The sequence below is a fragment of the Cardiocondyla obscurior genome, linkage group LG02 (genome assembly GCF_019399895.1).
Source record: "Cardiocondyla obscurior isolate alpha-2009 linkage group LG02, Cobs3.1, whole genome shotgun sequence".
Taxonomy (NCBI): domain Eukaryota; kingdom Metazoa; phylum Arthropoda; class Insecta; order Hymenoptera; family Formicidae; genus Cardiocondyla; species Cardiocondyla obscurior.
The window spans coordinates 4,684,557-4,709,900 of record NC_091865.1 but is presented as its reverse complement, the minus strand read 5'-3'; the positions used below and the strand labels follow the sequence as shown (position 1 = coordinate 4,709,900).

Sequence of the window (25,344 nt, the reverse complement as noted above, 5' to 3'; positions counted from 1 at the left end):
CGTGGGGTTGCCACGTCGCGAAACAAATCTCCGAAGAGATGCGATAAAGGCTTCTGAGGTCAGATCGCTGACCAGCTCTACGTGCAATGCCTTGGTGGCAAAGCAGACAAATATGGCTATATAAGCCTTGGTGGATTTCGCGTTCCGGCGCCTTCCTTCACGCAGCAATAAAGAACCCGCGTAGTCAATGCCGCAATGCGTGAACGGGCGCGATACCCTGACGCGAGTTGGGAGCAACGAGCCCATGATCGTTTCAGAGAACTTAGAGTTTGCTCTGAAACACGCGACGCAACTGTTAATTATCTTGCGAGTAGTAGAACGCAGTGCTAGAGGCCAATATCTTTGCCTGACCGCCGACATGGTAGCCTGTAACCCTGAGTGTAAATTTCGTATGTGCTCATGTCTAATAATGAGTTTAACTAACGCGTGCCCTGGCGGCAAAAGGATCTGATGCCTAGCATCATAAGGCAGTTGAGCCTCCTTTATTCTTCCACCCACCCGAATCAAGCCGTCATCCGAAAGAAAAGGGGACAGTGCTCTGAGACGACTGGAGGAATCGACCTCCCCCTTCAGGGATAATGCGAGGTAATTGGCAGAGAAGACTGAGCCTTGGACGCTCATGCATAAAATCCTCAATGCCCTCGTGATCTCGCTAACGGATACGATAATTGTGTCAGGCTTTTGTGCTCTTTTTATAAAACATCTAGCGCAATACGATAGAACGCGGCATAGTCGATTCAGAGAGGAGAATTTACCGATGAGTTCATTGATGAGCGTAAAATCGGTCTGTATTCCTAAATGGGCGGTTACCCTTGCCTCGGACAACTCCGATTCGCAAGTCATTGGACTTTCCGGCCATGCGGACTCTGGTTGCTTGAGAAACTCAGGTCCCCTTAGAAACCCGTTCCACCATAATGATTAATCCCTTAATTCATCGGGAAGCATACCTCGGGATAGTATATCCGCGGGATTATCTCGAGATCTAACGTGACGCCATTCCGCGAACTCAGTTTGTACCTGAATTTCGGAAACTCTATTTCCCACGAACACCGACCACCGCTTGGATGGAGAGCTTATCCATCCTAAAGCAACGGTTGAATCTAACCATAAGTATGTATTCTCTATTGGAAAAGGAACTGATTGAACTACCTTATTGATAAGTCTAGATAATAATAGAGCCCCAGATGATTCTAACCTGGGTATTGTCATGACTTTCAAAGGTGCGACTCGAGACTTAAAAATGAGAAGCCTAATTTGGTACTTGTTCGATTCTAATAATGCCCGAACATAGATACAAGCGCCGTAAGCGGTTTTGCTTGCATCACAAAATCCATGTAATTGAATGCGCCCGTGCTGCGCGCGACTTATAACACACCGCTCGACTCTGAACGTTTGCAAATTCGGTAATTGCAACCTGAACTGCGCCCATCGCGTATGGACGTCTTGAGACGTGGCCTCATCCCAATCAATTTTGTCCTGCCACAACTGTTGAATAATCATTTTGGCAATTATGATGCTGGGACCCAGCAGACCCAAGGGATCGAATATCCTAGCTATATTCGATAGAATAGTACGCTTTGTGCACACATCAACAAGGGGTTGAGATTCATGCGTGAATCTGAATGAATCATCCTGTTGAGACTAGGAGATACTTAATACCTTGAACTCGCCTTTCTTATTTATATAAAGCATATCACCCGATTGGGAAATTAAGCCTGCTAAAACCTGAGAGTCATTGGAACCCCATTTGGCTAACTCGAAGCATTTCTTGCTTAGTAAGTTTAATATTTTCTCGCGAATTCTCACCGTCTCCTCTAAAGTATCACCACCCGTTAACATGTCATCCACGTAAAAATCCCTCTTAAGCCGAAGCGCGCCAAGCGGGTACTCGCGTTCGAACCTGTCAGCCAACTGAATGAGAACACGAGTAGCTAGAAACGAGGCAGCCGAAGTGCCGTATGTAACCGTACACAAGCTGTATTCCTGCACGGGAGACGACGGCTCATTCCTCCACAAAATTTTCTGCAGCGAAGTATCCGCAGGGTGTACTAACACCTACTTATACATTTTAACAATGTCCCCCACAAGAGCGTACTGAAATGCGCGGAATCTAATTAGGATGGAAAGTAAATCGTTTTGAATGACAGGACCTATCATCATTACGTTATTCAGAGACGTTCCAGTAGTAGATTTACATGAGGCGTCAAATACGACTCTAATTTTTGAAGTCTAAGGACCCTCCTTTCTAACACAGTGGTGCGGCAAGTAAAAGTCTCTATAATCGCCACGAGGCAATTCGGCAGATGGCCTCATGTGACCGAGGCGTAGGTACTCTTGTATAAATCTCGAATACTCCTGCTTTAAGACGAAATCGCGGAGAAAACGACGCTCGAGCGCATAAAATCTACGAAGCGCAATGTCCCTGGATTCGCCGAAAAGCGGCAAGAGCTCTTTCTTGATAGGGAGGCGCACGACGTATCGCCCTTCCTCATTTCATAAAACGTTTTCAACAAAATGCTCCTCGTAAGCTACTTCTAGTTTGGTATGCGGAATTGCATCCTGAGGGAATTTATCCACCCTCCAGAACCGAAGGATTTGATTCTTCAATTTCGATGAAACGACTGAAGCTGAAAATGATTGAACTCGGGTAGAGAGCGCGCCATGAGATAATGCCCTTCCCGCTAGGACCCACCCCAATTTTGTTTTTTGTATCACTGGATGGGTTTTGGTTGCTGCGACTGGACCGACACATAATAATCCCCAAAATATCTCAGCACCGATTAAAATATCAACCTTTGACGACAAATTAAAATTTGGATCAGCCAATCGTATGTTACGTGGAATGACGAATGATGCCCGCTTTATGTTGAAGTAAGGTAAAGGGTGCGTGATTAATTCCGTAATTACACAATCAACATTTATGGAAAAAGAGTTGATTCTAGATAGTAAAGAAATAGTGGTGGCATGTGACGCCTTAGTTAACGTTCCGCCTATTCCTGAAATGTGAATGTTGGAAACGCGAGACGCGAGACTCAATCTTTCGAAGCATTCTCTCGTTACAAAATTGGATTGAGAGCCAGAGTTTAATAGAACTCGGCATTCCTTTCTTGATCCGTCGCTCGCGGAAACTAGCACGGTAGCCGTGGATAAAAGGACGCCCTGCTTGCCTTCTAAAGAAGCCGTGTGAGTGGCTACCGCCCTGCCCGAATCTTCAGCCGAACCAACCGTTGAAGTTGTCGGCTGATTAGATGCATTGTTAATGGACGCGGCCGAAGGGATTCGCGATTGTAAATGCAACAGCGTGTTGTGTTTGCCCCCACATGTTCGGCAACTGCCTGAAGGGCATTTGGAAGCTGAGTGTGCTAGGGACCTTAAGCAATTTAAACAAATTTTATTGTTTCGCGCAGTATTGATTCGTTGCGATATTGAAAGTACCAGAAATGATTTGCACTGGTACATGTAATGCTCACCATTACACAGATAACATTTCGCTCTAGTAATAGCGTGGCACGAAGCCCTTTGCTTGTTCGCGGTCACGGGACGCGATGCTGGAAATTTAACGGCCGAATCCGAACGCTTCTGACTCGACTCGAGGACCTTTGATTGTCGTCCTAAAAACGTTAATAAACCCTCAAAGGTGGGTAGCTCGTCATCAACAAGCGAGCGCTGCCACTCGCGCGACGTATGCGAATCTAGTTTGCCGCATATAATATATATCAGAAGATCGTCCCATTGATCGGTAGGACGTTTGAGGGCCCTTAAAGCCTGTACGTGGCGAAAGGCGCCGTCCGCGATTCTTCTCAAATCCAAAGTATTTTCCTTAGCCATTGCCGGAATGTCTAAAAGAGCAGCGATGTGGCTTTCTATTATGGCCCGCTTATTATCAAATCGCTTTTTAAAACATCCCATGCGATCCTATAATTATCGTCAGTCAACTCTAAATTTCGTATTAAATTATAAGCTCCATCGGTGGTAGCTGAACGAAGATATTTCAATCTTTGCACGTCACTGAAAGACGCATTCATGTGTATCGCGGAAGTGAATTCATCCTGAAAGGATCGCCATTCTTCATAGCGACCGGAAAACTTGTCTAAATCTAGCCTTGGCAATTTAACGACATTCGGAATCAAACTTGGATTAGAGTTAATTGAACTTGCTGTATTTGGCAAAGAGGAAGCAGGAGCTGGACTGACACTATGAGGCCTTAACCACTCGCGCATTTTAGCTGACAGCTTGTAGAAATCTTGTTCAAAGGCAACGCGATCAGAAGATTCCTTGTCATCGATAATCTCTAATTTAGTTTGATGATCGTTATATTCCAGCCAGTAACTGTCCAGCTTATTCTTCCTCTCCTCAAGTTGCACAATTACATTTGAATTAATTGACTTAACTGAATCTACGTAATTTCTTATGCGAGTGCAACCCGACTTTACTATAGCACGGCGCTGTCTTAAGTACGCGATGTCTTCGTGCTTCTCAGCCATATTGTTTAATTGTCAACGCAAGTATTACAATAAATGGTACCGCGGTAGACCTCTGAGTAATGCCTTCCCTACCTTGAAACGCGGCGACAGTCCTCGCGCAGCAACAACTCCTGGAACGGCGACTCCTGGAACGGCGATGCAATCCAAGTCGCTGGACCGGGTTGACCGCCGACTCAATCCTCGTGTCAACAGCAGCGAAGATGGCGGCAAAATTGGCGGCAACTGTAGCCGCCGGCGATTGATTGATCAGAGCGCCTAGTGGCGCTTGTGGCGTTGACAAGATGGCCAGCGTTGTCGATAAGAGCGCCTAGTGGCGCTTGTGGCGCTAACAAAATGGCCGGCGTTGTCGATAAGAGCGCCTAGTGGCGCTTGTGGCGTTGACAAGATAGCCGGCGCCGGTATTGCAGAACGCGCCTGATTAGCGCGGGATAACCCTACTGCACCTCCCTTGTTGGCGCCGCTTCCTGGTGAGCGTCTCGATGACGATGTTGCTCTGGAAAGGCGCCCGCTACTTGATATGGCAATAGGTATGGCGATGTGGACACACCTGTGCTGCCCGCGTGACTGCGCCTGGTCCTCCGGAATGCGCCGATTCCGGGGCGCTTGCACCACTCGAAGTGGGCCTGAAGGCGGCCGGTCATGTGTGCCGTATGTAAGATGGCCACGTTCCTACGTGGCGTAATGGCCGCTCGGCTGCTTGCTACGCACCGAACGAATGAGCTGCGTCAATGGGCCGCTGTGGACGTATTGCAGCCTCCTGGTTGAGGTCTTTTTCTTGGCAGTGCGGCAGGAGAGCTAAGCAACGACGATCCTGGTCGATTCCAATGCGAGTAGCACGTGGAGATTGCCGGAATATCCGGCTCGAAGGACCAAGATTTTGTTACGGTTGTAACGAGAGGCCGGGAGAGACCCTTGGCGGGCCGGAGGATTTGCCGTTCTTTGTTGAGCCGGCAGGTTTTTAGAATAACACTCGCGAACCTCTTGATTGATTTTAACAACGTTTATTTAATATCCACGCACGTATTAACAACTTCGGGTTTTTTATCGCCTTGTATGCTTACTCGTGACTCTCCTCTATGGTTCGTGTAGCGACAGTGAAAGTAAAAGAAAAATGAATACGTAAAGAAATGCGCACGACGCATTGCGCACGGCTGCATGGTCTGAGGGCCAATGCAATGCTAGGCTGACGATGCCGGCCAGTAAGCGGAAGGGGCCCGCGACGCCAGCCAACGGGCAGATGGGTGCGTTGCGCGAGAGGGTGCCCGATCTCGGCGCGCTAGGGCGATCGCTGGCGCGTAATTCAAAGAATATGATAGCGTAGTACGCGACAGTTAGAAACATCAATTATTTTTTCTAATATTATGCAAATGCTATAGTTAAACATTATATTTAAAATAATTAATATATTTTTGGGATCTCACAGGTTCGCGGATTAGGAAGCGCGTAGGGAACACAGTAAAATACCCAAAAAATAAAAAATAATGAAATGTAATTCCAAACTCAATAAAGAAAATTACAAAGTAATAAAGTATTAAAGTACAAAGTAATAAAGAACAAAAGATTTGATATAAACTAGTCGCATGCGCGAGGTACGACTTCTGGTGCTGGACTGACGCTCCGACGCGTCGCCAGCAGAGAAGTACGAAGGAAGTTCTTTGTGGCTTATCAGCCCTTTGTCTTTAAGACGAGACTTCCCGGTGCATCATCCAGGAGATGATGCAACGCTGCGTCAGCGGAAGCTGACGAAAGAGCTCCCGTTGCCAAGCCGGGCTGTTGCTAGGCAAGAAAGACAATGGGGAAGATAGTGCGCGGCACGAGCAATTGCTTGCGACGACGGCCGGTTGCAGGTAATACCGGTCCCGTCATCTGCCGGGGTGCAGGCAAATCTGCACCCACATATTAACTAAAATATATATAATAATACAATATACTAATACAAAAAAATTGATGTTTATTGGCATTGGATTGATGTTAGATAAAATAGTTGAAATAATAAGGAAATATATTATAGGAAATTGTATAAAAAGGAATTATGTTACCTGTGGTGGAACATTACTATTTCTTAACACCATATTTATAAAATCTTCTCTTACTTTTGCAGTTTTATCTTCTTGAGTTTTATTTATTTTTGTCAATTTTATTGTTTGGTTGAGATTTCTTTATTTTAATCTTTTAATAACTTTCATCATGCGTCTCTTCAGTGCTTGTAGTTTTATATTATTGTCATACAATATTCTTGCTTTTGGAGACAAATGATTTTTTTGAGCTACTTCTGCTAGATTAGGTTTTCTTGTTTGTAACTGTTGTTGCCTTTGTGTTTTCAATGTTTCCAGTTCCTCTATTATTTTTTGTAACTGAATATTATGTTCTATTTGCATTTGTACTTGTTTTTCAGATATATGTGTTTGTTTGTAATTATACAATACTTTGTTGTTGTTTCTCTTGCTGTTGAGATAATATTTTTATATTTGTTTCTATTTGTACAGTAAATTCGTGTTGGTGTTCTTGTAAAACTGTACTGTTTTGCTGTATATTTTCATCACATATATCTGTTATCATAGAAGAAACAGCTGTTTAACTCAATTTACGATATTTATTACTATTTGTGTAATTACTTTCTTTAAAATGTTTATAACACACTCTTAGTTTGAAAATGTCATCTTCTTTATGTGGTTTTAATATTAAATTTTTTATCCAGTTTTCACGAATGTCTAATCTCTTCGAAAATCAGTGTGATGGTAAAGTTCCTGCTGATGTACAAGTGAATACTGAACATGCTCGTACCATCTTGTCAATTGTATTCAAGAAATCACTTTTTACTGAATATTAACAGCAATGCAATAAATACAAATATCTTATTCTCTTTATCATTATCTAAGATCGATATATACCGCATTTCAATATGGCTAACCAGTCACACTACACACTTTAGTTTTCGTTCATGAGTCTGTCTTTCGGTGAGGGCGCTGCAAACACTAGTACCGATCAAATCATAGAAGTTTGTAACCCCTGGTGTATACCATACGCAAAGAGAAAATTGCTCTAAGTCCATACGACGATACGCGGTACATCGCATCCAGTTCTATAAAAATTCTGCCATGGAGACATTATAAAATTCAACTGTAAAAACAAAAACAGTTTTACATATTCACATTTTATGTACACTTGTGTATTGGAAGGAATTTCGAATTTCTTTTAGTACTAAACGAAACCGGCGTTTACGTTCGTGATTGTGATGACGCATTAATATGTACTCTATCTTTCACCTCCTCATTCTCCTACACGCAATCAGTTACCGCATTTCCTCTTTTTTCTACATACGTATATTTTTACTCTTAGTTTTTTTTACTTTTACATTTAAAATAAACCATTCGCTCTTTTCTAAGAATTTAATTAACGTTCTTTCTTTTTTATTAATTTTTTTTGTTCTTTAATCTATTCTTTTTTTCCTTATTTCTTTTTCTTCTTCTTCCTCTCTTCTCGTATTTTTATTTCACTTTTTTTTCTGTTCTCTCATTAAAATTCTTTCCAACCAGCGTGAGTATCTCTTCTCCTATACCTTCCATTTTTTTTATTTCTACAATTTCCTTTAACCATTTTTTTTATACACCTACACTGTTCTCTATTTTTCTTCCCCCATCTTAATTTTTTCTTCGATTATTTTTGTTTTTCCTGTTTCTATTTTAATCCTCTTGTAATAACTTGCCGTTTGAGCCGAACGTCGGGCTAGCAACATTCGTTGAGATCGGGGAGTTTGGTCAATTAAGATAAAATGTAAGAAGCAAGCAAGTTGTATATCGTAACAGCATATTATTGTTTATATCTTATACGTACAAGTCTATTTACAATTCTTATATACAATGTCGTGTGCGCAGTTGCCGTGATTCTGGTTGTAGGTTCGACCCTTACTCGCAATTTCATATGGGTCATCGCGGTAGGCCTCAGGGCTGGCGCGTGTTAGTGGCTTAAAGTTTGGTGCAGCGTCAGCTATGTTATGGATACTGCAAGGTTTAGAAGTTCCGTAGTTCTCCGGAAGTGCGCTTTCTTAATGTAGAAAGATTGCGACAAAGGGAACGAGGTTGACTTCCGAGTATTCTCGGCAGAGATGGAGAACTTTTCTTTTTAAGGTTTGATGCTAATTGAGCAAGATTTAGAAAAATCAAAACAGATCGTCAGACAGATGAACTCTCTTTGGGGAGTGCGACAACCAGAGAAATCTGTGTTGGATGGGCGAAGCCGGGTGATGATGCTGAAAATATGCTCAGCAAAGACGGAGTTCTTTCCACCACAAAACGTCGTTTGGTTGTTTTTTGAGGAAGGTTGGAATGGCCTGGTCAATGCTGTCTTGTATATGCTCAACGGAGTACTCTCCATCCTTGAAACCGTAACTCGGTACGGAACTGACTACTTAAATCAGACGAGTCAGATCAGAACCCGCGATACGCTTCTTATATCGAACTGGTTACCGGTTGTGGGAGAGAAACGACGTCCGAATAAGATCGAGAGTTGTGCGCGTGTCAGTCCATTATTATCTGCGAATTATTTTTGACATATTTAAAAAAGAGAGGGCGACAAACACTATATTAAGCGCCAAAAGTTCTGGTGTTTAAATGGCTGGTGTTGGCCAGACTTATACAGGGTGTCCCAGACATAACAAAGGATACTGGGAGGATAGATAGAATTGATTGAGACAAGTAGAACAGTCCCGTACCATTTTGCAAAATTCTCAACCGTTATTGAGAAAAAAATTAAAATGTATAAATTGTATAGGCGTAAGAGCGACAAGGATGCTGCGCGTGAGTGAATGCGACAGGCGACGGCGCCATTTCTAGCGATTCGCCTATCGCGCTCACTCATGCGCAGCATCCTTGTCGCTCTTACGCCTATACAATTTATACATTTTAATTTTTTTCTCAATAACGGTTGAGAATTTTGCAAAATGGTACAGGACTTTTCTACTTGTCTCAATCAATTCTATCTATCCTCCCAGTATCCTTTGTTATGTCTGGGACACCCTGTATGTTTTATTGCATTGTTACATCATTTTTTTCATCTATTTTCTCACTTCCATTATCATTCTTCTCGTTGCTCTTCTTTTCTTACTACTTTTCGCTTTCTACATTCCCCATACATATTCTCTTAGCATTTTTTTTTAATTTTTCTCAATTTTTTTTCTTCCTATCATATCTTTAACCACACTATTACATTCCAATTATTTAACCTCGTCCAAAACTGCTCATTTTTATTACTCACAAGAAAATCTCGCAAAATAGAAAATTCAAAAAACTCTGAAGCTTTGCACACATTTAGGGGTCAATATTAAATAAATTTAAAAAATAATATTAGCTGCTAATATTCGGTTTTAAGAGGTGAAACCACCCCACAAAATTAAAATCAAATTATACTTTTTTCGATATATCTGGAAAACTATTTAAAATATTAAAAAATGTTTCATACAAAAGTTTTATAATAAAAGTAGTTTTATTTAACTGCAGTAACAACAAAAAAATTTTTGTTTAATAAATATTTTTTGTTTAATTGGTATAAAATTTATTTTAGTTTTATTACTACAGATAAATGGAACTATTATTACTGCAAGAATAGATCAATGCACAAGTGCTACCCTCTCTGAGACAATGTTTATATTACTATAGCATAGGTTAGATTTATAGTTAGTTCGACACGATACGCCATAACGTGAAAGTCAAAATATTATTATAGAAAATAAATCTTGGACATTTTGCGTGATTTTAAATATCGTCATTCAAGAATCCTTACATGTTATGATCCCAGGGAACGTATTCATTGCTCGGATAAACAATCAGTAAAGGAAATACATATCATTATCAATAGAAAATAACGACGGTGAAAAAACGTGACACGTGCACAAGAGACAAATATGGCACTTCGAATAGCACTCAGAACATAGAGAAACTTAACGACAAAAATTATGAATCATGGAAGCTTCAGATGAAAAGCGTCCTAATATGTAACGAATTATCGCCATGGAGCTAAGAATATCAGGAGGGAGCCTAATGTTGCGGGGTTAAAGCCAAAAAGGTGAGGGGAATGAAGTCTACCCCCACGGAATGAACATTTAAGATGGCGCGACGTTGTGGCTACTGCAACGCTCTGCGGCTAATAAAACGGGCTGCGAAATAAAATCAGATTACCTATTAAAATTTAATAACTATCGTACAATACAATAAAAATGATAAATGAATAACTATTAAAATATTTATATTATTTAAATAATATAATTTTATTTAACGTATTATTGAAATAAAATTAAATAACAAAATTAAATTGAAAAAGCCTTTATTAAAAATATTCTCTTACATGTTACTGTCTTTTAAATAAAATTATTTTATTAAATGATCGCCTTAAACTTAAACAATTATTTTGCGGCATTGAACGACCAATATAATATAATCTAATTTTTACGTATTTACATATAATCGCTTTAATGAGATGATAACTGTGATTGTACAAGGCATTTTGATCACATTCATGTTCTCTTAAACTAGAAAATAAATTTGAGTTGCCAATTAACAATTGTAAAGTCTTATTTATTACAAACATATCGCTGATTCGGTTCAGAAATGAATTGCTATTATTTTCACGTAAAGCAAATCGTAGTACTTGTTCAGTTTTATTGCAAATTATAATCACGTCATGTGATGGAAATGTCAAACCTCCGCGATTTTTAAGACTGATAAGTGTACATTCGACATGAGTTTCAACACCCGTTAATGCCTCAACGCAGATTTCACAATGTATGGTTTTTCGCAAATGTTTAACAATAAAACCTGCGATATATGTAATAACTCGCAATGAATATTCTGACAAAGTTATACTATCAGGTAGAAAAAGTAAATCATCTATTTCATTTTCGGTTTGGTTTTCATTTTCATTGAATAATCGCGATTTTGGAGTTGAACGGTTTATGACGTCACATGAATTAGTAGACACAGTTAAAATTGAGACTGCTTCTAAAGGAATAGTTTCCTGTAGTTGTTTCTATAGTATCTACGTGAACAATAATCTTTTTGTAAGCTGCCTTAAATTGTCGAGCAGTCGGGTTGTTATTACAACCTCCTTGTGAACGTATTGTGCTAAATAATAATTCTACATGATCTTGACTAATTTTATAAGTAGGAAAATACTGAAGTATGTTTTGTTGAAGAATTAAATCGTTATACAACAGTATTAAACTTTTGATACAAATTATTAGACCAATTACAGCTAATTTATTTCTTGTATAAATTATTAATTCATTATTTGCTGCTTTACGTAATTTTTTAAGATAATTGTAACCTTCCTCTAGTTTATTTAGTATAACAGCACTATTACCTATATGTAATGGTTGTTTATATTCAAAATGTTTCATACTCCTTGAATTTAATATATCGAATATGTCATTAATCATTCGTCTAAATCGTATTGTTGGTGTCGACATAGCAAATTCGGATAGTTCTAAATCGCTTTTACAAATTTCTAACGCATCAGCTACGGTAGCACTAAAAATTTGTGCCGCGAGTTTTACCTTCATTTTTTGTTTGTAATACTCTATATGTTGCGTTCTCATTTTATTACTTAAATGAAGACCTTCGGCCTCTTGTAAGCGATGAAGCTGAATGAAAAATTCCCATTGGATTTCCTCCTTGTTGCCATCAATAAGGACTTTCTGATCTTCTAGACAATTACGTAAAAGTTTCAAACAATGACATGGATCCAGAAACACTGCGACATTTCTTTGTGTTGCGGGATGTAAAAAGTGTATCTGAAATAATGCAGTGTTAAAATTACATCCAAGGATAGAGCACATAGACAAATTAGCAGCTGCTTCGTCGAAAGTTACAGATATAATATTTATTTTAGAGTCATGCAGCAACATTAGAGCCTGTCGAAGTAAATTGGCTTTTTGTTTAGAAGTAAGACCTGCTATTAAAAAATATCCAATAGGAATTTTCCATGAGCTATTAATACAATTAACAAGAAAAACCAGTGCTTCTTTAGCTACAGTTCCGTAATTACATTTAAAATCAGAACCCAAATCAACGTAACAACCTCTATATTTTCTTCCATCATATTCTATATGTTGCCTTATTGCCATCTCGTCAAAAATGAGTGCACCAAAAAGTGGATAATCAACTTTTTCAGCACGTAATTTAATTGACTTAAATGCTTCTTTATTAAATCCGGGCTCACCGTTAACCGATTTATACCATTTAAACAGCGTTTTAGGATGTGGCAATGAGCAATTAAATTTTCGTCGGACATACATATAAGCACGCGGTGAATAAAAATGTAATGTTAACGCAAATATTCGCAATTCTGGCTCATACATTTTAGAAACGACAGATTTGTTGACAGTGCTAATTTGACGTTTTAAAAACTGTCTATTAAACGTACCTAAGTCCTTTAACACATCTAGCTGCTCGGTGTGGAGAAGATTCTTCTTTTTTAAACTCAGTAATATATCTTTTAATCTTGCGACACACTTCATTGTTCTTCGTTGTTTCTGTTGGAGAGTTTTAATTTTCTTCTTAAACTGTTCTTGTGTGTTTCATAGTGCAATCTTAAGCATCTTTGTTTGAAGTGAATCGTTCAAAGCAGTCAGTTGATGGTGACATGGTATGTTGCTGCAACTAGGCTGAATATCAGATGAACAACCTTTTAATCCTAAAGAACAAACAGAACAAAGTTTAAGTTTAATGTAATGATATATAATTTTAAAAAACTAAATTTTAAGCAATATAATATATGTATGTATATAGATATAGATGCCTTTTTCTACATTATCCATTTGGGAAATTTCCGTATTATGATTTTCAGTTTCTGTTCCATCATTGTGAGATAATTTTAAACGTTTGGCAGATACTTCGCTGTCATCATTTTCCACATTTATCTAGACAAAACACATTTATTTTTTCATGTATTGTAAATGTATGTACTGTTATAAGTAAAATACTTTATACTTACATGTGGAAAAGCACCAGGCTTGAGTCTTACATAACTTAATGATGATTTATCTAAATCAGTTTTTTCAAAATAAAATGAGCAAAAACATGCATTCTTTGGTATATTTTAGTCGTCTAACTGCATTCCATCCAACCACTGTTTACGTGTTTTCGGGTCCATTGGTATTCTACAATTATTATAGTCATATAGTTATACATACATTTACACAATTATACATATAGTACAGTCTAAATGTTTGACAATTAAAAATTAATATTTAATATCAAGCTTACTTGTGAAATGAGATCTTCATTCCATGATTTCTTTCCCACTGCAATTGAGATTGATTTTTTCGATATTCGCCTCTTCGGTTTGTGCAAAATTTTGCATAACAATCAGGCATTGTTAACAAACAAAACTTGTTTAAGCACCAAATTTGGTTTCACTAACGCGAGTTAATCTGCTAGGTTACATCTAGCCGTTAACATTCACTTACTGCGCAAGACAAACCTTAAAGTCACGCCGGACAGCGGCGTGTGACTAGCTTAACTCTACATATATTTATGAACATTCAACATGGCCGCTGACCGAGTTCTCCTCACGTCCCCGGCTTCATACCTCTCGCCGTCAAGTACAGTTTACGCTCCCTTTTGATATTCTTAGCTCCATGATTATCGCCATACGTCAACAAAGAAGAAATGAAAACCAAGGCAAATCGTATTGATTGGACATAAAAAGACCAAAAAGCGTTGGCCATGATTATGTTAAGTATAACACGCGGCCAATTAAATCACATAAAAAAGGCTGAAATGTTTTATATAGCGTGGACGGAACTCGAAAGCTTGTACGAATCTAAAAGCTCTGTTCGCAAGGCAACGCTATACAAGCAATTATATAGAATGAGAAAGGATTCAAACACATTTATGGCAAAATATCTCAATGATTTTACAAACAAGGCTGAACAATTTAACGGAAGCTGGCATTAACATACCAAAAGACTTATTGTCTATCATGATGCTTGGATCATTGCCGGAAGAATTTGAAAATTTCACCGTGGCAATTAAATCGCAAGATGAGATTCCTAGTGTAAATGACTTGAAGGCCAAATTACTCGAAGAAGAAGTTCGACAAAACGAAGGAAACGAAAATAATCAAAAAGAAAAAAAAGCGACACAAATGATAAGGCATTATATACTAAACAAAACAAGTAAATCCTAGTGTAAATAAAAATAAAAACAATCGAAACAACAGCCAAAATTGAGTGGAAAGTGTTACGAATGCGGAAAGGTTGGATATCAGAGAGCCGACTGTTATGCAAGAAAAAAATGTGAAGCAAGAAGAAAAGACAACGCAATGACGACAATAGCATATAACACCGAAGCAATAAGATAAAACGTGTGGTGTCTAGATAGTGCAGTAACAAAGCATATGACAAATGATAAACAGAAATTCGGCACACTCAACGAGAACGAAAAGATAATGGTAACTACAGCATACAACGAGCAGACAAAATCTTACGATATTGGTGAAAGGTAACTAAAAGTAAAATTAAATAATAATTTAATGAATCAAATAAAATTGTCGAACGTACTATATGTTCCCGCTTTAAGAAATAATTTAATTTTAATTTCACAAATAACAAAAAACGGGTATAAAGTGATCTTCATCAAAGATAAAGCGATCGTCAAACGAAGAAATGGATCAACGACACTCATAGCTGAAAAGAGAAACAATTTATACATTGTAGACACCATTAAAGATCATATGTTACAAACGACTACAAGAAATTAAAACTCTGAAAGATAGCACAGACGGCTAGGACATATAAATTATACAGACTTAAAGAATATTTAATCAAATGACATAGTAAAAGGAATAAATTTAAACTCGGAGATCATTAATAAGGAATGCGTTATCTGTGCAAAAGGAAAAATGCAACAATTACCATATAAAATCTCAGGGAATTGAGAGAAAGAAAAACTCACAATAAGTAGATAAACAAGAATGTTATCCCAACGTTTTGCTGGGCGTTTTAGAGCCTTAAACGCTTGTATGTGTCTGTGAGCACTGTCCGAGATTCGCCTTAAATCCGTCGCATTCTCCTTGGACATAACCGGCATGTCAATTATTGCAGCGAGATGATTCTCAACTATAATTCTTTTCTTATCAAATCTATCTTTTAGTAACTTGCAAGCGATCGCATAATTACTGTCTGTCATTTCAAATGTGCTAATTAAATTATAAGCTTTGTCGGTTGTCGCGGAATGAAGATATTGCAGCTTTTGTACGTTCGTAAGAGCATTATTTGTGTGAATGCTCGCGGTGAAGGCATCCAAGAATGAAGGCCACTGTTCATATTTTTCAGAGAATTTATCCAGGTCGAGTTTTAGCAGACGGACGACGTTTCCGAATGAACGCGGTTCTAAAGAGGAAGATAGCGCGAGGGAAAGCGGCGATAGCGGTGGCGTTACAGGAGGCGATCTCATTAATTCCTGCATTTTAGAAAAGAGCTCATAATATGTATTTTCGAAAGACTCTTGGTCGCTTGCTTCCGACTCTTCGAGAAATTCTATTCTTGATTGATAATTATTATAATCGGACTATTGCACTTCTAATTTTTCTTTCCGCTGCTCTGAATGCGCTAATACCGACGGCTTTACGACTGTTATGCTAGTGACATATGTACCGATTCGCGTGCAAGCTGATTTTATTATTCCACGTCGTTTTTTTTAGATATGCGAGACTGTTTTGATTTGTTATTTTAGGTTACGTAATGAAAGAATAACAGAGAAGTAATTGGCGGCAACACTGAATTCTTATCCTACTTTAAACTACGCGGTCTCGCTATTTTCCTTAACGAAAGCCGGAGATGTGCTTGATAGAAGAGCCTTCGTTGATGATGCTGAAAGTAGTGGCCGCCGTGCGACGATTGAATGACGACCTTGACCTTGGGAATGGCAAGACGTAGGGGTCGTACAGTGACAGCTGGTACTACGATGATCTTGTAGAAATGACTGGATGTCGAAGCTGCGACGTGGCGGCGGAGGGCGTCGACGAACTCGTATGCAACTGAATATTGCAGCCGCGATGTGGTGGCACAGAAACGACGAAATTTTCGTTGACGACTGACTGTCGCAGACGTGATGTGGCAGCTCAGGAACGTAGAAACGACGAGATAATAGAGGGCTCGTGGCGACTGACTTTCGCGAGCACAATGATACTTATCGAGATCCGAGATCCAAGAATTACCGAGATAATTCCTATTTACTTGATTCTGTGCTTTCATTTTGCTATCAACTGTCACTAAATATTCTATCGCGTTAATATGTAGAGTCCCGAGTCCGTGGTTTAACGTTTATAATTGCCAAAGTTAGTTTAAGTTTGAAAATGGTTACGTCAAAATAAAAAAATTGTCACTTTTTGTATCAATCTTATATAAAATACGCTAGATTAAATTCAAATTTATTTATGTACATGTGTTCATATAAATATTTATTAAACATTTAATCTTTAATTCTTTTTTGAGTTAAACTAGCCAGAAAAATACAGTTTGGGGAAAATGTTGAACATACACATAAGATTTATAAATATTATTTGATTCTTTATTATTATATTAAATGTTTCTTAATTATACAATCGGAACTGAGTTTAAACAAGTTTATAATCATGTTATTCGTCTCACAAATAAATCTATATTCAACATAATAATTTTATGTTCTATTTTAAAAAATAACATAGTTTTACGTTCTATTTAACAAAACTAGATGATATTTATTGTGAACAAAATGGTATACATCGAATTTCCGTTTAAACAAAAAATAAAACTTAATTCGCCAATCAGACTTATCACGTTTTTACACAACAAATTCACATTCATAAACAATATTCTTCTTGGAATAAAAACCATAGTCAATATAATTCTACGTTGTATAATAGCCGGGCAAGAACTGTTCCAAAACTATTTAGAATAGAATTAATCTTTTTTAATAAGTAGGGAATAAACACGGGTTCTAATCCATGGGGCAATGAGCGGGGCGCGGGGACGGGTGAAGAATCTATGACGAGAGGAGCGTAGGGAGGGGGAATTTCAATAGCGTAGAGATGAGGGATTGTGAATATGAGTAATTCGCTTTTCTCCATTTTTTCTCTCGTATGTCACCACGCCAATGAGTTCCCTCTCCATACAGTTCCCTCACCGTAGATCCTTCCCCCATCCTCACGCCTCGCTCATTGCCCCGCAAGAATTAGAACTCACATGTCAGCAAAAATTTCTCATACCAACCATCTTTACGCATCGTATGCATCAACCATTTTTACGCATTATACAGGGTGTCCGAAATATTATTAGCAATATTAAAACTGTGGGTAGAAAGTTAGATTTGGAAACGAAAAGTCCTTTACGAATTTGTAAAATTCGTAACCATTATTGAAAAAAAAATTAATTTGTCTAGCGCAAGAGCGACAAGGAAGCTGCGCGTGAGTGAGCGCGACAGGCGAATGGTTAGGAATGGCGCCGTCTTCTGTCGCGCTCACTCAGCCCACGTTTCCTCGTCGCTCTTACGCGTACATAAATTAATTTTTTTCTTGAAAACTATAGAGAATTTTTCAAAATGGTACAGGACTTTTCATTTTAATTCGATTAAATCTACCTATCATTTTCGGCATCGTCCACTGATCTGGGACACCCTGTATATCACAAGATTAGAGATATCATTAATAAGATTGTCTTATAAAAGAATACAAGTGTTTGGTTGACACATGTTAAAGAACGCAAATTATGCAAAAGATGTGAGTATAAAAGCAGCGAGGCTGTAAGGATACATAATATATAAAATTGTGGAACGTTCGTGCCAACATGTCAAGACAAAATTTATACGAGGATCGTGTTGAAAATTATATTAGCGTGACATACCCAGCTATTTGGGTAAGTGCAATTATAAAAAATATATTAAAGTAAACTAATTTTAATGGAAAATGTGGAAATTAAAAAATGTTTTTTTACAGCGCATATTTGTTGATGGGGAGCCTACATATGAGGTGGAAATTAAAAACATGTTGAGGTTGCAGATACCTCACACACAGCCTGTAAGTTACTAATATAAAAATAATAATTTTTATTGAATAAAATAAAAATATAACACATTATTTTTTCAGAGTTTGATAGACCCTGAAGAAATAAAAATCAAGGGGTTTATAAACATTAAAAAGCGACTGACAATACGGCGAGAGCGCCAAAAAGATCGGGCGTATAATAAATATATGTGGATGAGCCCACCCAACGATTGCAACGACTTCGGGCTGAGGGAACTATTTGGTCTGGAGTACGACGCAGCATTTGCGCCCGAAAGCTGGGATTAAATTATTAAGAAAAAAATATATTTATACATTTTTATATAATTATATACATATATTTTTATATAATAAAACATGTTTTAATAAAGATTTTAGTTTTTATTTAAAAAATCTTAATAATAATTCTTTTTTTGATGCGACATCCACCAATTATATATTTTTAAAACATTTTGTAACGCTCAATGTTTATCATGATTGTCACATCGCATAGTGTTAATAGAGTCTAAAACATTTAAAGACTGTACATTTTCATAATCGGCGTCTAAAGTTTCAATAATGTGGTCTTCTCTAACATCATCGTTGAGCATATCAGCCAACCAAGCACGTTTCTCATATCCTTTGACATATATAAGACGTGACACTTCGTCGCCGTTAGCACCTGCTACAGCCGTTGTAATTAAATGTTTTGCCATGTTGTATGGCACGGTTCCATCTTCCCAAGCCAGCGCATGGTGATATTTTATTAGCCAAGAAATGCATGATTTTTCAGATTGTGTTAAAAATTTCCATGGCATGGGACTCTTAAAAATGTAATGAGTCAGAACAACACCTTTTCTTAGCACAGCAACTTTTTTTACAACAAATCGTTGTCCAATATTAAAACTTTGAAGATCGACAAACGTTGGTGTAATCATGATGAACGTGTGTCCGAAACAATAATGATTCGTGTCAATAAAAAATTGTTTCTCTATATATGATAAAAACTGTTGACACAACAATTTTATAAAACCTTGCGCACAACGTTAAATAATGGGCTGTATTCAACTATACGATCATGTAAAATGAGACAATATGCGGTTGTATTTGCAGGAACATTTTCTTTATAATCAAATTCTAATCGCACGTCCACAGTGGCGCTTTTGATTGATTCGTTCTGTCGAGAGCAATCGATAACAACAAATGGCCCATGTGATAGAAATGCCGCTACATTACAAAAAGCTTCATAAGAACTGTTGCCATAATAAGCTTTACGAAAACGTATATACATATCATAAAGAATTGCATATTTATTTTTATCGAAATCTAAGTTCAGATCATCATATGGATAATATTCAGAGTTGAGATAAAGTTTCACATTTATTAATTTACAATCATCAAAAACGTTTGATTTTTTAGACATAACGTTTTTGCGACCGGTTTGCAGAGCAAAGATAACATATCGAGGCTTTTCAAGCTGCGTTGCAGTTTTGACGGCCCAAGAATGTTTTGTCGTACTCTGCAAAAGAGGATATTCATACAAATTCCATGAGCGAAAAGTCATGCTTAAATATCGCCCGCTATCCAAAGTTTGCAGCATGGTTAATTTATTAACCTCATTTAACATAACATGAGGCATTCGCCATTGTACTTTATACAATTCAATTTTAGGTTCTAATTCCGAATGTCCAATAATGGAATTATTATCATTGCGAGCGCGTATTAGAATTAATTCATGGCGAGCGTTGACAACCACGCGTTTATAATCTTCGCAGAAACCTAACAATATACTTAATGGTACGCAAAAATTAAAAAATCCTTCTGACGTAGTTGATGTTTCACTCCATCCAGCATTTTGCAGCATCACAGCATTATCAGATGTTAGCGATATATAATTTTTAAGAGTGCTAGTTATTCCAACGTTTCTGTTGCGATCAATTTCTACACCATTGAGTTCATAACGAATTTCATCGAACATAAACGCTACACAATTATTTCCTAGCGCAGCTGTTAACTTATCGTCAGGTTTTTTTATTTTTATTTTTTCCTCAATATAGAGAAAACTGTCACATGGCAACGTATACAAATCCTGTTGTTGTATTGGTATCCGTATTTCATCACTATATCCAAACGTTGTGTTAGCATATGGGTTGTACGTATGAGTTTCAATTTTAACAATACTATTATCAAAGATCGGCTTATCATCAATAATCAATATATCAGCCATTTTTAGATGTTACACACAATGAAACCCAGTGATTAAAAAATTCTACGTTTGATGTAGTAAGTTTTTTCTTCAATAATTGAATCTCTTTGGTGGAAGTTGTGTATTTAGTTTGTCTCACGTTCGACGTTTTATTCAAAACGAGCATCTCACACTAAAGTTGTCTCTGCACATGCAGTCTCACGGTAATTTCTTCGCCGCGAAAATCAAGCATTCGTCCGTTCTGATCTACAATGCGAATCGTCAAATCAGTAACGCTTCGTACGACAACTGGGAGGTAAATGATCTGTGTTGGAGTTTCAGATATCTTATATCCAGGCGGAATCTTAGGTGAAAATTCATGTATTGTATGTACACGTTTTCCATTACTGTATGCACCCCCGTTACACTTCATTCAATGCGAATAACATTTACATTGATAATTTGTATCGATGCATCCGATTCATGCCAACGTAATGGCTCGAGTATGCGATCTGGTGAAAATCCTAACAACGATCCAATGTTGCATGGTTTGGTGAAATTTATTTGATAAATACACTTAATCTCGCTTTTCATCGTATTGTTATTAGCTCTAATCGTTAAAGGATAATCTTTTTCATCATCGCCATATGAAATCATGTTCTTTGTAACATCATTGACATGAAGCTCGTCGAGCGCACGTTTTAGATATTCGGCAATATCGCACAGTTCATACGAGCCGTCGGGAATGGTAATACTTTCTCCATCATCATTATCATCAGCATTATCGAAATAGAATGTATTATTTGATGAGTTTACATTAGAAATTGTAAAATATGTTTCAAAATCAGCCAGCCCGAGTTCATATTTTCCATCGCTTAAATCTATAGCAGGAAAGTAGCTCACCGCGAGGATACTACTTTTGCCCGATAACGTGAGCGTCAGCGACATGTTTGATACTGAGTTTACAGCGCATAATGTTTGTTCTTAAATTGTGTATCGATTGTCTGCAGAAACTGTAGACATAATTGCCCACAGTTGTTTTGATTATATCGTTGATATGGTAAGCGATTATATTCAATTCGTGTTGCATCATTCCCTAGATATCGAGCAAGTTCTTGTGGCGGTCGAAGATTGCCGAAACTATCAAAATATATAGCGCGATTTCCTCTTTTCGCATATGCCACCCAGTGGGTACTTAATCCTTCAACTTTATCTAAATTCACAATACCGCTCTCGTTTTGATGTATTCCCCCAATCGGTAAAGTATTACGCATAAAAACGCCTCTAAAATATGGAATGCGCATGTGTTTCGCTAATTGTCGCAACTGTATATCGGTAGTAGCACCTTTGGGAAGTTTTAACGTCTCATCGGCTTTTTTTTTTCCTTTCTTATTTCTATTATTTTTTCGAATTCCACCACCACGTTTGTATGGAGCAAGATAAACACCGCGACCTTCCATGGCGTAATTGTGACGTTTCATTTCTTCAAGTTGGCGTTGTGAGGCTTTTTTATCATTTACAGCTTTTGCGATTCCTGCGGCTCCACCAACGAGCGAACCGATAACACCCAGTAAGGGTAGAAGCGGTATAACGCCACCACGTTTCGCTATCGAAAGTGTTTGTTTCTTCACCGTTTTCTTCTTCAGCGTATTCTTCCTCGCTGCACATAAGCCCATACCAAGTTTCGTTTTTGCTTTCATAGCTGCCCATACGGTTGTGGCTGCAGCTTTTTCACCAAAACTTGAATCTTCTGCGTTAATACGTTGCAGCGCTTTATTGGCGAGAATATTGTCAGCCACGTGGCGCTCTGCGAGATTGTTGCTACGTAAGTAAGCTATATCGTGATCACGACAAGCTGCATCTAACGGATTAATTCCACGATCTCCTTTGGCAAATCGTTCGTTTAATCGAGTTCCTGGGTCGCAAAACTGGTACCCGGGTATGTGCAATTCAAACGGAAGTGCGTTAATCGCTCTGGTTAACAAGCCTCGCCCAATTTTCTCAGACATTCAATACAGTTTTTTATTAATGGCGCAGGACCGTCAACATGCGTTTCATAACTCAATAAATTATAATGTTTTAAACATCGGCGGTATTGCTGAACATCTAAATCAGCCTTTAAGTGTTCAGGAAGCTTATTCCACAAATAGTCAATATGTTGCGAAAATCGTTGCAATAAGAATATTTTTGGAATATGTTGTAGTTGTTCAGCTGTTAAATCACAAATATTATAGTCGTCCGACAGCAACAAAAACATATTGAATACTGAGCGTTTAATTTTTATGCACACAACTATAAATATATCAGCATGGATGATCTCATTTAGAAGGTAGAATGCGGTTCATACAGCAAGCGCCACCAATCAAGGTAGTGAATTTCGATGACAAGTTATTATCCGAGTGTGTGTTACATAGACATGGAAACATGTTACCGAGTTCTATTCGCGCTATCATTTGTGGTCCATCAAATTGCGGTAAAACTAATGTATTAATAAGTCTGTTGGAAAGTCCGCATGGTATACGATTTGAAAACGTTTATGTATACTCGAAATCGTTGCAACAACCAAAATATCAGTATTTGAAAAAGATATTGGCACCAATAGAAGAAATTAATTATTTCACATTTTCAAATAATATTGATGTTGTTCCACCGAGCGAAGCACTTCCGAATTCTATATTTATTTTTGATGACATAGCATGTGATAAGCAGGATGCGGTAAGAGAATACTTTGCAATGGGGCGACACGCGAACGTTGACAGTTTTTATCTTTGTCAAACGTATGCGAAAATACCGAAGCATCTTATACGTGACAATACGAATTTTTTAATTCTATTTAAACAGGATGGTACAAATATGAAACATATATATAATGATCATGTTAACACTGATATGTCATTTGAAAATTTTTGTAAATTGTGTCGAATATGTTGGCAACAAAAGTATGGATTTGTGGTGATTGATAAGGACAGTGCTATTTCAAACGGTCGCTATAGAAAGAAATTTAACGACTTCGTGGTATCCTAATGTAATGAGTCGTTGTCGATATACCGATTGATAACTGTCAAGCTCGATATGAATAACAGCAGTGAACTTAAAAGTCGAAAGATAATTGTGAAGAAAATTGCTCAAACGAGCGATTCGATTCGCAAAAAGTATCATGCTATGAAGACGGGAAAAATGGAAGAAGATATTGCGTTGGAGCGACATTTTAAACCCATCGTTGAGCCTCTTAAACAGATGAAAGTAGATTGACACCAAAACGGAAACGATCAAGTGCAATGTCATCGATAACAGCATCGACTCCAATTAAATCGGCGCTAAAACGATCGCACACCATACCGTCTACATTAAACGAGACGCCTAAGTTCGCGCAACAACGAAATTTTTTATCAAGGGAACGTTCACACTCTCATTTCATTGAAAACGTTTTCGATACCGCAGATAAACCGCTGGTAACATCTATTCGACAAAAGTTGCAAACATCTGAAGGTCGGAAGACTCTTCAAACTCATTATGGACCGTTGGGGCAAAAGTATCTAGGTGCTGTTTTGAGCGGAAAAGAATCCATTAACATCGATAGCGTTTACGGAGTTTATTTCAACGACAATGGAACAATGATTGGCAACAAGCGTGTTGATTTAAATAAAAACGATAATATATTGATAGATGGTAAAAAGTATCTGGGAACAGTGGGACTTTATGAATTGATTTTTATGAGATTTCCCGATGAGAGCAGTTATACTGATACCGATAAAGAAAATTATAAAAGTATACTCATGGCAACGAATGCACATAAACGTGACTACAATTCTCAAAATCAAGAAAAGAGTAACAAGGGTCACAAATATAAGAATATAATCGCTCCTGTGCTGAGTAAAAAAATTGGACAAGGTATACCATACGCTGTAACATTAAACAATAATAAAATCGATTATGTTTATTGGGATGATCCAAACGAGCTCGTAGATCGTCTTCGATTGCTAGAAGCCTCACGTTACGCGGGTCATAACGCTCACGACAATGAGATTTTATCAATTATTGAGGAACTTCGCGAAGTGGGGCTTATTATAAATTGAAGTATGCATACACAATTTAATCATTTGATATCGAAATGCCGATTAACAAGTTTGGAACATTGCTTAAAGATGGTGGAGGAAGTAATACTAATCAACATTATCAATATAATGCGTTAGTTAGAAATTACGTGCGCGATAACGCTCTTTGTGTAACATCCACCGATTACGACGCGCAAAATTAAGCATGTAGCTGAACCTTTGGACGATGATGATGCTGTCAACAAACAATATGTTCAACAAAATTTACAGATTTTAAAGAATGAAATTGTGGAACTTAATAATAATAATAATGTTCAACAGAATGTGCAGAATTTAAAAGATCAACTAAATGAACTGAATAAGAAAATAGAAATACTACAGAGTAGTCTACAGGTTGTGGTAAACACGCTTCGCAATAAATTTATTCGCGGTGAACAGAATTAAACAGCTGCCGCTGCCGTGGCCGCTGCCGTTGCCGTTGCCGTTGCCGTTGTCGTTACCATTGCCGCTGCCGTTGCCGCTGCCGTTGCCGTTGCCGTTGCCGTTGCCGTTGCTATTAAAAAAATGTCGAAGAAAATAAGCTCAGAAAATCTACAATTGGTAAACG

At 37.9% G+C, this 25,344-nt stretch overlaps 1 protein-coding gene and 1 pseudogene across 1 annotated transcript in view; both read left to right on the top strand.

Moving 5' to 3' along the window:
* The window catches only part of LOC139109062 (odorant receptor 10-like), a 98,647-nt gene that overhangs the window by 52,817 nt on the left and 20,486 nt on the right, over positions 1–25,344 (top strand). The gene's annotated exons all lie outside the window — the stretch shown is intronic.
* LOC139109073 (uncharacterized) lies at positions 23,745–24,760 on the top strand (annotated as a pseudogene).